This window comes from Leptodactylus fuscus, chromosome 2 (genome assembly GCF_031893055.1).
Source record: "Leptodactylus fuscus isolate aLepFus1 chromosome 2, aLepFus1.hap2, whole genome shotgun sequence".
NCBI lineage: Eukaryota > Metazoa > Chordata > Amphibia > Anura > Leptodactylidae > Leptodactylus > Leptodactylus fuscus.
In genome coordinates this window covers 154564594-154577554 of record NC_134266.1, presented here as the reverse complement: position 1 = coordinate 154577554, position 12961 = coordinate 154564594, and positions in this window count along the sequence as shown.

Below are 12961 nucleotides of genomic sequence, written 5' to 3'. Positions count from 1 at the left end.
GACTCAGTTATAAAGTCTATTTAACCATGATGTGGATTTAATTGCCAAATTAGTATTTCTATCCCAAAAGGGACAGATTCCCAGCTATGGACAGTGCTGTTTTGGCCTATTGGGCCATCCTCAGCATATCATAGGGATATTGATTTGGCAGAGTGAGAGACTATAGACCAGGGTCAGGGGATAATCGTACACATCAGGGAGAGTGTTTGTGTTTTCTCCTAATTACATCCTGGAGAATAGATTTGCATATTTTTTACCCAGAATCCCTAGCGGAGCAGGAATGACTTGTAAGTCTCCATACTGCCTATGTAGGCAAACACTCTCCCTGATGTGTACGATTATCCCCTGACCTTAGTAAATGACTGTAAATGAAAGACAGAATATTTGAGTTTTGGAAACTGTAGGGAAACGTAATATATAGACAATATTAGTGAAGGCCATACACTAACCAAATGATAGATTCCTCTTCTCTATCAAGGTCTGTTTATATCATACTAGCACTACCCGCGACTTCGTCCGCCCCGCCCTTAGTCCCTACTTAAGATGTATGTGTGTCTTAGTATGTAATGAGTTTTGAATATGTTGTATGGAAAGTGGGTTTTGGGGTTTTTTTGTTTGTTTTTTTTTATTTTTGGTGATCTTTTTGTACATTTTGTTTGTGCATTTATTGCACTCTCTAGGGGTGTCGAATCCCAAGGTGCATTTCCTCCGCCGGCGCGTGGGTGCTGCTATGTTCGTTCTCCGGGCCAGCACAAGGAGCAAGCTCCGGGGCCAGCGTCAGCTACGGGGCTGGAGTCACTTTGCTATGGCAGCTGGGAGCCTTGCGCAGGGTCCTCGGCCTGTCAGTGTTTCGCTCCTACTGCAGCCTATGCTACGTAGCCTGCAGTGGAAGCGCCGGTTGATGCTGTGCTATACCAGCGCGTCTATTGCAGGCTACTTAGCATAGGCTGCAGTAGGAGAAGGAACATAGCAGAGAAGGAACAGCGCAGTGCCCACACGCCGGCGGAGGACATGGCGCCTCGGTCAGCTGTGACTGAGGAGCCGTTAGGGTTAATGGGGACAATCGTTGCGGACACCGGCCACCCCCCACCCCGCTGGGCTTACCTTGTGCATGCTGTGTAGGCCACAAGATCTACAGGCATGAGCGGTCCTGTGTAGCATGCCGGCAGTGTGTAGGCGGCCTGGGATGGCAGCAGCGGCCAGAACATGCTGGCTGCCGCCATGTTGACTACCGTCTCCCCAGTCAATTGCCTCGCCCACACTTCGCTGGCAATGTATGGTTCCGCAGCACGTATGGTTCCGTAGCCTATTGATCCTTCCTGTGCATTATATGTCGGTGTGTGTGAAATTTCAACAAAATCCATTCAGTCATTTGGTAGTGATTGAGAAACAAACATCCAAACACACAAGCCCACAAACATCCAAACACACAAACTTTCACATTTATAATATTAACAGGATTTTGTCATTATACCACCCTTATATGGCTTTGTTACACAAAAAGAGTTCTATAATATATCCAATACCAAATTCACAGCTCAAACTACACTTATAAATCGGTTGAGACCATAAGTCATATATAAACTATATGAAGCGCTTAAAGTGATTAAAAAATGTAAAAACACTGAAGCATCAAAGATTGTGAAAACCACAATTTGCAACATACCATTATTGCAATTAATGGCAAAATCCCTATATACCTACTGAAGGCTGTGATGGCATTCCTGGGAGCAGTTAGCAGTCAGCAGTCAGAAGGCCCTCCACTGCTATAACTGAATGGCTTCTGCAATCTTGCTGTGTGGGAGCCGTTCCCGGGTGCAGAATGAAAGTGGAAGTAATAAGAGCACCCCAGGTGCCCTGGTTGACCACAAACACCAGAGGGGTTAAGTTCCTACAATCCATGTGGCTTTGGCATCACATATAAAGTCCCAACATCTTCCATACTATTTCAGCAAATCCATCAGGAAGGGGTTAAAAGTAATCTGTCACCAGGGCGAAGCATATTAAACCAGCATCACAGTTAGCTCACCTGAATGTAACGTCTTTTCCCCATGAAAATGTATGCCTCCATTGCTGAGATATCAATTTATTTCAGAATATGCAAATGAGCAGAATGACCCCCTTGCTCCAAAAATGTACACCCCACATTACTCTAATACGCCTTGATTCCCAACTCCCCCCTTTCAGTGACAGGGCTGGGGATCTATGCTGAAATCCTGCTGGCATATGAGAGCAATGTGGGGCATTGTAATGCAGAGCAATGGAGCTGCCCATGGGGTCTTAGACTGCTCATTTGCATATTGTGAAATAAATTAATATCTTGGCAACAGAGACACAACTTTTCATGGGGAAAAAAGTGTTACATTGAGGTGAGTCTGACCTATCTAAATATCTGTGTTGCTGGTTTAATTTGCTTCATCCTGGTGACAGCCTCCCTTTAAGATTATTTAGTCTAAATTTGCAGAATTTACACATTTAGTAAATTTACACACATACACATGAACTTGTGGTTAAGTATATATGCTCCAATGCCTATTGGAAATACAAAGAATAAACAAGTCAAATGGTTATAAAAATATCATATGGTTAGAATGAGTGATATGGAAATTATAGTGTTGAACTAGCTAACAAAATCATGAAAAATGTAAATGCAGCTTGTCAGATGAGTCATCTTTCTGCTGACCTTTTAACAAGTAATTAGAACAAAATAATGATTTAATTTCAGTCTTAAGTTATTTTTATTCACTTGTTTTTAACACTACAGCTCAATAGAAATTGCATTTAGAAATAATATGCACCTGCTACAAATAAAATTTGCCTGGTGTTCCTATTGATAATATAGCTAAAACCACCCAGGCCTCACATTTGTGCATTCATGGACCTTGAACAGACTGGTTACATAAAAAGACTTACTAGAGGCACTACAAGCACATTTGTACGTTGAAGCTAAGTAGTAACAAAAATTAGCAAGAATGGAATTAGTAATAGAATTGTTGATATTTTAGGAAAGAATTTATCCTTTGTATAAACTTATTTTATATTCTAATACTCAATTCAATTTCCTTATACAAAAGTTCTTGAGATATCCCCTTCTATTTTATTATTGTAATTCCATAATCCTACTAATATTATAAATGTGAAAGTTTGTATGTTTGTGTCTTTGTATGTTTGTTACTCAAACACCCAAAAACGGCTGAATAGATTTGGATGAAATTTGGCACATAGTTTGTAACCTCGATTAACACACAGGCTATGTTTTATCCCGGTAAATGACAAGGCTTCATGACTGTTATCAATTTATATTAATATACTATATTAAACTGCTCTTGCTAACAGGACAATACAGCTAACTGCAGTTTGCTAATAAAGCCCTGTCTGTTATCTCTCTATGTATACACACAGATAACACTGAGTCCATTATGTACAAGCATCTGCATATTATGTGATCTGCATAAGTGTTTTGTGTTCCGTTCAGCCAGAGGGAGGGGGGGGGAGACAAATACAGGAAGTGGGAAGCAGACACTGCAGGCAGAGTGCTGAGACACTGAGATGGGAAAACCCCTTTAAACCAAATTGACAGTTTCCTAATTTTAAACATGCTGGTAAAATGAAAATCTAATTTGTTGCAAAATTTTTAATAAATGAGAGCTATTAAGGTAGTTTGAGAGGAGTGCGCAAGCTAGACGTCAAGCAGCTCTTAGAACAGCCAAATGCCGGAGCAGGTGGATCATCGACGCCAACAACATGCTCACTATATGGCGTCCCAGCTGCTGAGATGCTGGAACAATCACAGGCATGGCTTCAGGAACAGGTTCAGTGTAAGGCCAACTTGAGAGCTGCTGAAACGCAGGAGTAGGCGGCTCATCGACGCCAACAACACGCAGATTAAATCGCAGGTAGAAGCTAGTAAATATATATTTGGGAAAGTATTGGCACATAGCAAACTAGTAAACAGTGATTGTCAATAAAGTCATGCCATGTGCACAACTGTAACAAATCAGAAGATTGTGGATCAACTATGTTACCAAACTGACTTTGTGACACTCCTAAGAGCATTGTCTAAGGCCACATTCACACAGCCAAGGTGAAAAACATGACAAATGTCCATGTTTCATCACCGCCTCAGTGGCCCTGTCCTGGGATGGCTTAGACCTCTGCATCTCAGCACAGGCGGTGTCATCACACTGTCAGCGCTGAGACGCAGATGTCTTACTGCTAGGTTAAGAGGCAACTGCAGCGGTGGCGGCGGCTCTGACAAGGGATCGCGAGATAGGTAAGTAAGCATCCTTTTTTTTTAAATAGGCCACTACCTGCTGGAGTATCTCTAGCAGATAGCAGCCTATTTACCTACCTTCCCGAGCCTACTCATGGTCAAGTACCGCTTCCTCTTCCGCTATAGGATGCGGGGGTACGGCCGTGAGCAGGCCCAGGCTCCACAATTACCACTATTATTATACTCAGGGGTCTTTTCAGACCCCCGAGTATAATAATCAGAGCCCCAAGGGAGGTGAGGGAACATAATAAACACTGTTACTCACCTCTCCTGGATCCATTGTTACTCTTAGAAGGCTTTGGGTCTGTGTGATTCACGTGACGTCTGGGACATTGCCATAGCAGTGCGAAGCCTGTGCTAGGAGTAACACCGGATCCAGATGAGGTGAGTTAGTAACAGTGTATATTATGTTTCATCACCTCCCCTGAGTCTCCATTTATTATACTCCCGGGTCTGAAAAGACTCCAGAGTATAATAATAGTTCATGGGTGGCCCACTATGGGACATAATAAATGTTGGGTGGGCAACTGTGGGGCATAATAGAGGTTGAAAGGTCCACTGCAACCTCTATTATTCCCCACAGAAGCCACTACAACCTTTATTATGCAACCTCTATTATGCCCCACAGTGGCCCCTGCAACCTCTCAGTATGCCCCACAGCAGCCCCTGCAACCTCTATTATGGCCCACAGTCTATTGTGCCACTGTGGGGCATAATAGAGGTTGCAGGGTCTGCTGTGGGGCATAATAGAGGCTGCAGGGGCCTGTGTGGGGCACAATTCCGCATGCAAGGGATATTTATAAAAGCGTTCAATAGGGGACATTATGAATAGAAGAGGCAATCAGGTGCGTGGAGAAGTGAGGAGTCAAAGATGTCTGTGTCACAGCTGGATGAAGTGGTCATTGCGGTCCAAAGAGAAGAGACGATAAATGTGAGAAGACATCTCCTGTAAGTACGGTAACAAAATATTACTGCACTGTATCCACTGTAATCTTACCAATAGCACCCCCCCTTCCCCGGTATTCAGTCCTAGGGGGATCTTTTGATTGTCCGCCTCAAGCAGCAAAGCAGGTAGGTTCACCAGTGTTTCCATGTCTGTTACAATCGGTAACGGGATGTCGCCACTTCCCTCCATGGCACAATTGCAGGAGCCATCCCATTACCATGGCAGCTGGGAGCCTTCTGAAGGCTCTCAGCCCTGCCATAGTAATTCAACTTCTGAAGCTTGCTGCATATAAGTTTGTAGATCGGGTGTTTTTTGGACACAGGGATACCTAATGTATATGTGTTTCACGGTATTTTTTAAATTTTATATCTATTCTAGGGCAAGGGGGGTGATTTTATTTTTTAATAATCTTTACGTATTCGATTTGTCAAACAAATCATAACCAGTCAAACCTGGTAACCTTCAATAGACTCCCAACTGTCATGGCAATGGAACGCCAGCCCTGGAACTCGTTCTGAGTATCGTCGATCTTGCCAAAATTGCTTCACCCATGCCCAGTCAGCTTTGATCGAAGCGCCAGGGACCTTAAAGCTTGTGATCAGTGGATGTTGGCAAGGGGTTAAAATCCAAAAACAATTGTCCCTTATTCCCTTTGTCCCTCCTTTGTCCCCCAAAACACCTTAGCAGGAAAACAAAATCAAAATGGCTGAACTGACATTTTTTTGCCAATTTGCCTCCCTAAAGCAATTATAAAACATATAATTTATCTTTTTTTAAAAAAAAAAAATAGATTGTGAGCCCCACATAGAGCTCACAATGTACATTTTTACCTATCAGTATGTCTTTGGAATATGGGATGGAAATCCATGCAAACATGCGGAGAACATACAAACTCCTTGCAGATGGTTTTTTTGCCCTTGGTGGGATTTGAACACCAGGACTCCAGCGCTGTAAGGCTGCAGTGCTAACCACTGAGCCACCGTGTGGCCACTCAAAACATATAATTCATCGAAATACATTTACAAATAAAAATCACAGATATTACATCATAAGGGGACAAAATATATCCGCATGTAGTGTTCAGGTGGCATTAACTGCATCCAAAAAGTAACACAAATGGGGTAATGTATATACACTACATATTAGGATCAAATATATACAGTAAGTGATTATAAAGAATCTGATATAACAAAGTATAAATAACTTAGTCTCCCACTAACACTGATTTAGAGTAGACCCAGTAACTATAGTAAAAATGAGATAAAACAAAGTCACTTCACTAGCAAATATATTGTACCTGCATTCACATAACACCCCCCAAAAAATTACAGTGACAAAGTGCAAAATTACATACCACACTAGAATGCCCCACCCCTCCCCCCAATGTTTTTACAGAGTAAGCCGTATAAACAGAAGTGGCGGTACTGTGACCTACTATATCAGAGATAGTGGAATGTATGTGTAGTCATCATTTATATAAACAGTTCTGTTCAACTATTCTGTACAAATGCTTCTTCATGGAAACTCCACCTTGACTTGGCTCCGATAAGTATAAAATTCTAAAAAAAATTGTATTTTATTTTAAAAAATCTAATTTATATATTTTTTTTATAGAAATGGTACACATCATCAATTTTATTATCAGTATTGTTATTAGATATGACTAAAATATGGAAAATTTACTTTTGGCAGTCTTTACTACCAGGTGAATTCAAAGCCGATTTAACACAATGGTGGACTCAGTGCAAAAGTTTCAAGAGTTTCCCCGACTCACACACACACACACACACACACACACGCACACACACACACACACACTAAGGGCTCGTTCACACGGTGTAACGTCCCGTGAGATTTGGCACGTGTACGCCGCGTGACCCTTTGCGTGCCGTACACACTCCCATTGAGTTCAATGGGAGCGGGGATCGTATGCGCCGCGCTAGTTTGCAGCCGTGCATTTATTCACGGCCGCAAACTAGCGCGGCACATACGATCCCCACTCCCATTGAAAAGAATGGGAGCGTGTACGGCACGCAAAGGGTCACACGGCGTACACGTGCCAAATCTCGTGGGACGTTACACCGTGTGAACGAGCCCATAGCCTGATAAAAAGAACAAAAAAATTTGTAAATTTTTTTGTATTTTAAGCCATGCCTTACATCGTGCCCATGCCCATTCCTCCTCAGTCCCTTTGTACTCGCACATATTTATTGTCCCTTCTTTTTGTAACATAATGATGATGCCTTCTTAGTTACCGACACAGTATAATGCACCTTAGTGTCTCCCACACACTATAATGCCCCCATAGTGTCACCGACACATTATGATGCCCCAATAGTGACCCCTATGATAAACAATGAAATTGCTGTTTGCAATCCCAAAACTTTTATACTACTAGAGGCTGCAGTAACACTTCTTATACAACCTCTCCTATGTAAAAGCAGCGAGATGTATTGTTATATATTGAAGGCATATTTTCTAAAAATTACTGGCACTTAATATGGCTTGTTGAAATGAAATGCTAGTGCAAGCCTCTGGACTTAGACCGGACCAATTTAATATTTGCCCTCTACTCAGTGGGTAGTTAAGAAATATTTCTTGCTGGAATGCCCCGTTGAGTCAATCTAAGAAGTAAATTAAATGTGGAAGATTAAAAGACGAGATAAATTAGATGAGGACTGGTGCACCCAGAATAGTTTTTAGCCATTCAAGGTTCTGACAAGTGAGTTACTACTTCTTGTGAAATTCTTCAACTACACTTTCATGTGTCACTGACTACAGTTATAAATGTGAGGTTCTTAGCGCACAGTTTGATGAATTGTGCGAGCCCATCTGCCACGTCACGGCGACCTCATTCAGATGAGTCCCTACTCTAAGACTTTACTTTTATTAAAAAAAAAAAAAAATGCTGCACTTCCCCTGTAGACAAGACCCCCCAGAGATCAAGTTCTTATAGACTGCACTGTAACCGTGAGAATATAAAAAGTTTATCTCCTGTCCTATATATAAAGTGTTAGTGTAGGGACCCATCGTAATAAGGCCACTAAGTGGTTGATGGGCTCTATAAACATATACTGTATATAGAAATTCTTATTACATTATTGACACTTCTTGTACATATGTATATATATCAGCCATGTTTCAATCCTGCGACGTGTGGTACCACGTGCTCAGCCGCGTGTTCAATCCTGCAACGTGAGTTAACGCATACTTCTACCCAGATATGAACCTAACCTTATACATAAAAATACATATTACATATGTTTACACTATTTACAGACAAACAGACACATTACAGACATCTAACTATACATAGATATATAGAGATGTATACATGGATATAGCTTTATACAATATAAACATATTTCTATACAGTATGCATATTGTGATGTGGTACCACGTGCTCAGCCATATTTCAATCTTGCGACGTGTTGTACTGCGTACTCAGCCACGTTTCCAATCTTGCGACATGTAGTACCACATGCTGAACCGTGTGTCCAATCCTGCGACCTGTGGTACTGTGTGCTCAGCCACGTGTCCAATCCTGCTACACGTGTTACCGCGTGTTCAGCCACATCTCCAATCCTGCTACACGTTTTACCGCGTGCTCAGCCACGTGTCCAACCCTGCGACGTGTTAACGCATGCTTCTATCCAAATATGAACCTAGCCTTATTCGCAATGTACATAGAAATACTTATTACATATGTTTACACTATTTAGAGACATCTCTAACTATACATAGATATATAGAGATATAAAGCGATATATACATAGATATAGCTATATACAATATAAACTGATATGTCTATACAGTATGTATACTGCGATGTGATACCACCTGCTCGGCTACGTTTCAATCCTGCGATATGTGGTTCCGCATACTCAGCCGCGTTTGCAATACTGCAACGTGTAGTACTATGTGCTGAGCCGCATGTCCAATCCTGCGACGTGTGGTACCGCATGCTCAGCCACGTTCCCAATCCTGCGACGTGTGGTACTGCGTGCTGAGCCGTGTTTCCAATTCTGCCACGTGTGGTACCACATGCTCAGCTGCGTGTTTCAATCCTGTGACTTGTATTAACGCATACTTCTACACAGATATGAACCTTGCCTTATACATTATAATACGTATTACATGTGTTTGCACTATTTACAGACATTTCTAATTATACATAGATATATAGAGATATATACATAGATATAGCTATACACAATATAAACGGATATTTCTATACAGTATGTATACTGCGACGTGGTACCACATGCTCAGCCGCATTTCAATCCTGCAACGTGTTGTACCGCGTGCTCAGCCACATTTCAATCCTGCGAGGGGTGAAACTGCAGGCTCAGCCACATATCCAATCCTGCAACGTGTGGTACTGCATGCTCAGCCACGTTTCCAATCCTGCGACGTGTGCTACCACGTGCTCAGCCACGTTTCCAATCCTGCGACGTGTGCTGCAATGTGTGGTACTGCATGCTCAGCCGCGTTTCTAATCCTTCAACATGTAGTACCACGTGCTGAACCGCGTGTCCAATCCTGCGATGTGTGGTATCACGTGCTGAACCGCGAGTCCAATCCTGCGATGTGTGGTACCGCATGCTCAGCCGTGTGTCCAATCCTGCATCGCGTGGTACCGCGTGCTCAGCCACGTTTCCAATCCTGCAACGTGTAGTACCACATACTGAGCCGCGTGTCCAATCCTGCGATGTGTGGTACTGCGTGCTGAGCCGCGTTTCCAATTCTGCCACGTGTGCTAACATGTACTTCTACCCAGATATGAACCTAGCCTTATACATAATGTCCATAGAAATCTGTATTACATACATGTACACTATTTACAGACATCTCTAACTATACAGAGATATATACATAGATATAGCTATATACAAAATGGATATTTCTATACAGTATGTATACACACAGTATACATTCAGCATATAGATATATTTTCATTACATGCAGTCACTAATTACAGATATTTCTAAACATATAAATATGTACAGTACATGACATAAATTTACATATATCACACATGGACATTATACATGTGGCACCTTGATAGATATACCGTACATGAATATATACATGTCATAGATTTACATATAAAACATTTTATATTATTTTATTTTACATTATTATTTTATTTACTTTATTTATTCCATTTGCTTACTTGCAGTTCAGCACTAGGGGTAATGATGGTAGACGTCAGAAAATCAGAATTATTGTTAATCTTATTGCTGACATCACTATTACCAGTATTATACTCTTCTATTTGTACATTATTGTTCTTTGCTATTATTATTGTATTATTTTATTTACTACACCATAATATATATATATATATATATATATATATATATATATATATATATATATTATACTATGCATATACTACTGCATTATTGTACTATACTATTGTATTGTTCGCACCTGTTCTGGTTTGTGGGACTTTGGACTCTACTCTTGTCCCCTAAGATCCAGTATCTTGAGGTGCGAGCTATGATCAGTTAGTTTATACAGATATTTTCTGCCCAATATCAGCGCAGTGGCCCAATAACAATGTACATTGCTGATTTTTAATCACAAGTTCTCTCCGTCATGTCCATCATGTTATCTGTTATACATCTGATATGTTTTAGATCTCATATTGATATAATATAAATCATAAAGTTCTTGTATAACTATGTGGAATAGCAGAGCTGACAGTGCTATTCTGCTGGGCACCATAATAACCCAAACCTGACTGAGCGGAGCTAACAGATTACAGTTGACGCCATTGGCCACAAGAAGAAATCTTATTAAAATAAGCAAAGACGTTAATGGAAATATTTCTTACTTGTTATATAAATGATGAAGTAGAAAAATATAGAGAGAACCTCATGTGAACTGAGACTAATAATGGACAGTGAATAAGAGTCGCCCCCTGCTGTTATCTGTAATATGTGCTGTCTAATGGTCGGTCATGTCTTATGAGCCTTAGCAATATAATCAGATCTCTTACCAAAGTCGTCACCATACAGTGATCACCTCTGCAGAGCCGAGCGCACAACGTCCATCTCCTCCATCACTGTAGTAACTGACGGCATCCAACTGCTTTTTGAAATTCAGATCCAGCAATCTTATTGGTTGGTGGCTGCAGTTACCATGGTAACAGATGCAGCTGAGGATTTAACCCCTTATGTGCTGATACTGTTTTAGCAGAAGGGCCTTTTTAATTTTCCATAGACATTGATATATAGGGGCTTGTATATTGCAGGATTAGGTACATTGTACTTACTGAGTAACTGCCACCATTCATCTTGTATTTTACATTTGGCATTGCTTTATAACTAACATGCTAATTTTATTGAATGGGTCAGTACAATTCTGTTAATACTAAATACATACGGATATTTTTGATTCACTGCTTTGGAAAATAATAGCATATTTATGGAAAAAAGCAATTTCACTGTTGTTTACAAATATTACATAACATGTAGAGATGAGCGAGTACTATTAGAAACTGTAGTTTCGAATAGCACACTCCCATAGGAATGAATGGACACAGCCGACACGCAGTCGGGGCCGGCGTCCTGCTTAACCCCCTGCGCGCCAGCCGCTCCCATTCATTCCTATGGGAGCATGCTATTCGAAACTACAGTTTCCAATAGTACTCGCTCATCTCTAATAACATGTTAATTTTATTATATGGGTAGTGGTGAGGGTGGCATAACATACATACCATATGGTGCATGGAATGCTAGAAAAGCATTGGCACCTAATACTCTATGGCAGTGATGACGAACCTTTTAGAGTGCCCAAACTGCAACCCAAAACCCACTAAATTATCGCAAAGTGCCAGCATAACAATTTAACCTTAATATTGTGCGGATTCACAATTGCGGACAGTTACGGACCCACAAATATAGTCATGTGAATGGATCTTTACAGAGCTTTCAATAATACAAACAACTTTATACTGAAATGTAAAGGTCTCTGCATTTGGTACTTTTGATCAATTAATGTTCACTATTTACATCGCACAGGATCTGTTTTATAGTGACCGTGCAATGTTATTACAGCCTGTACCAATATCATGTCCACTATAAAACAGATACTGTGTGATATAGTGAGGGGACCCCAAACAGCATTATATGCTCCGCAGTGGCCCCAGACAGTATTATGTGCTCCACAGTGGCCCCCAGACCGTATTATATGCTCCACAGTACCCCCCCCCACACACACACACACAGTATAATGGGGCCTAGCGAACCACGGCCTACACTGACAGCTTTCAGCTGTATGTGCATTTGCACATACAACTGAATTCAGCCATCGCTCATCAATAGGGAATCCTGTACCGCATTTCTCATTAGTGAGCGATCCAGGGGACTGCATGCGTGCCAGCATAGGACCATCTGAATATAATAGGAATTGTCAGCTGGTAATTTAGTAGTATGTATGAATTTGATAAAAAGTTTCTAGAAGCCATATTAATATTGGACACAGTAATGCAACATACACAACCCTTTTATCATAGTACTCAGGTTTCTTTCTATACTTTTAAGGGATAATACTTTAGTCATACAGCTTGCAATGGAGCCTCAGAATTTTTATCATGGAATCTGTGTGATAAAACTCCCCCTCGGCTTCTGTTTTTAACAACAATTATGTGGGGAAACATTATGAGCTCATAGCAGGCTATCCAAAATATGACTTGACTCTAAGGTAGAATTTAGGTGAAACACATGTGTATT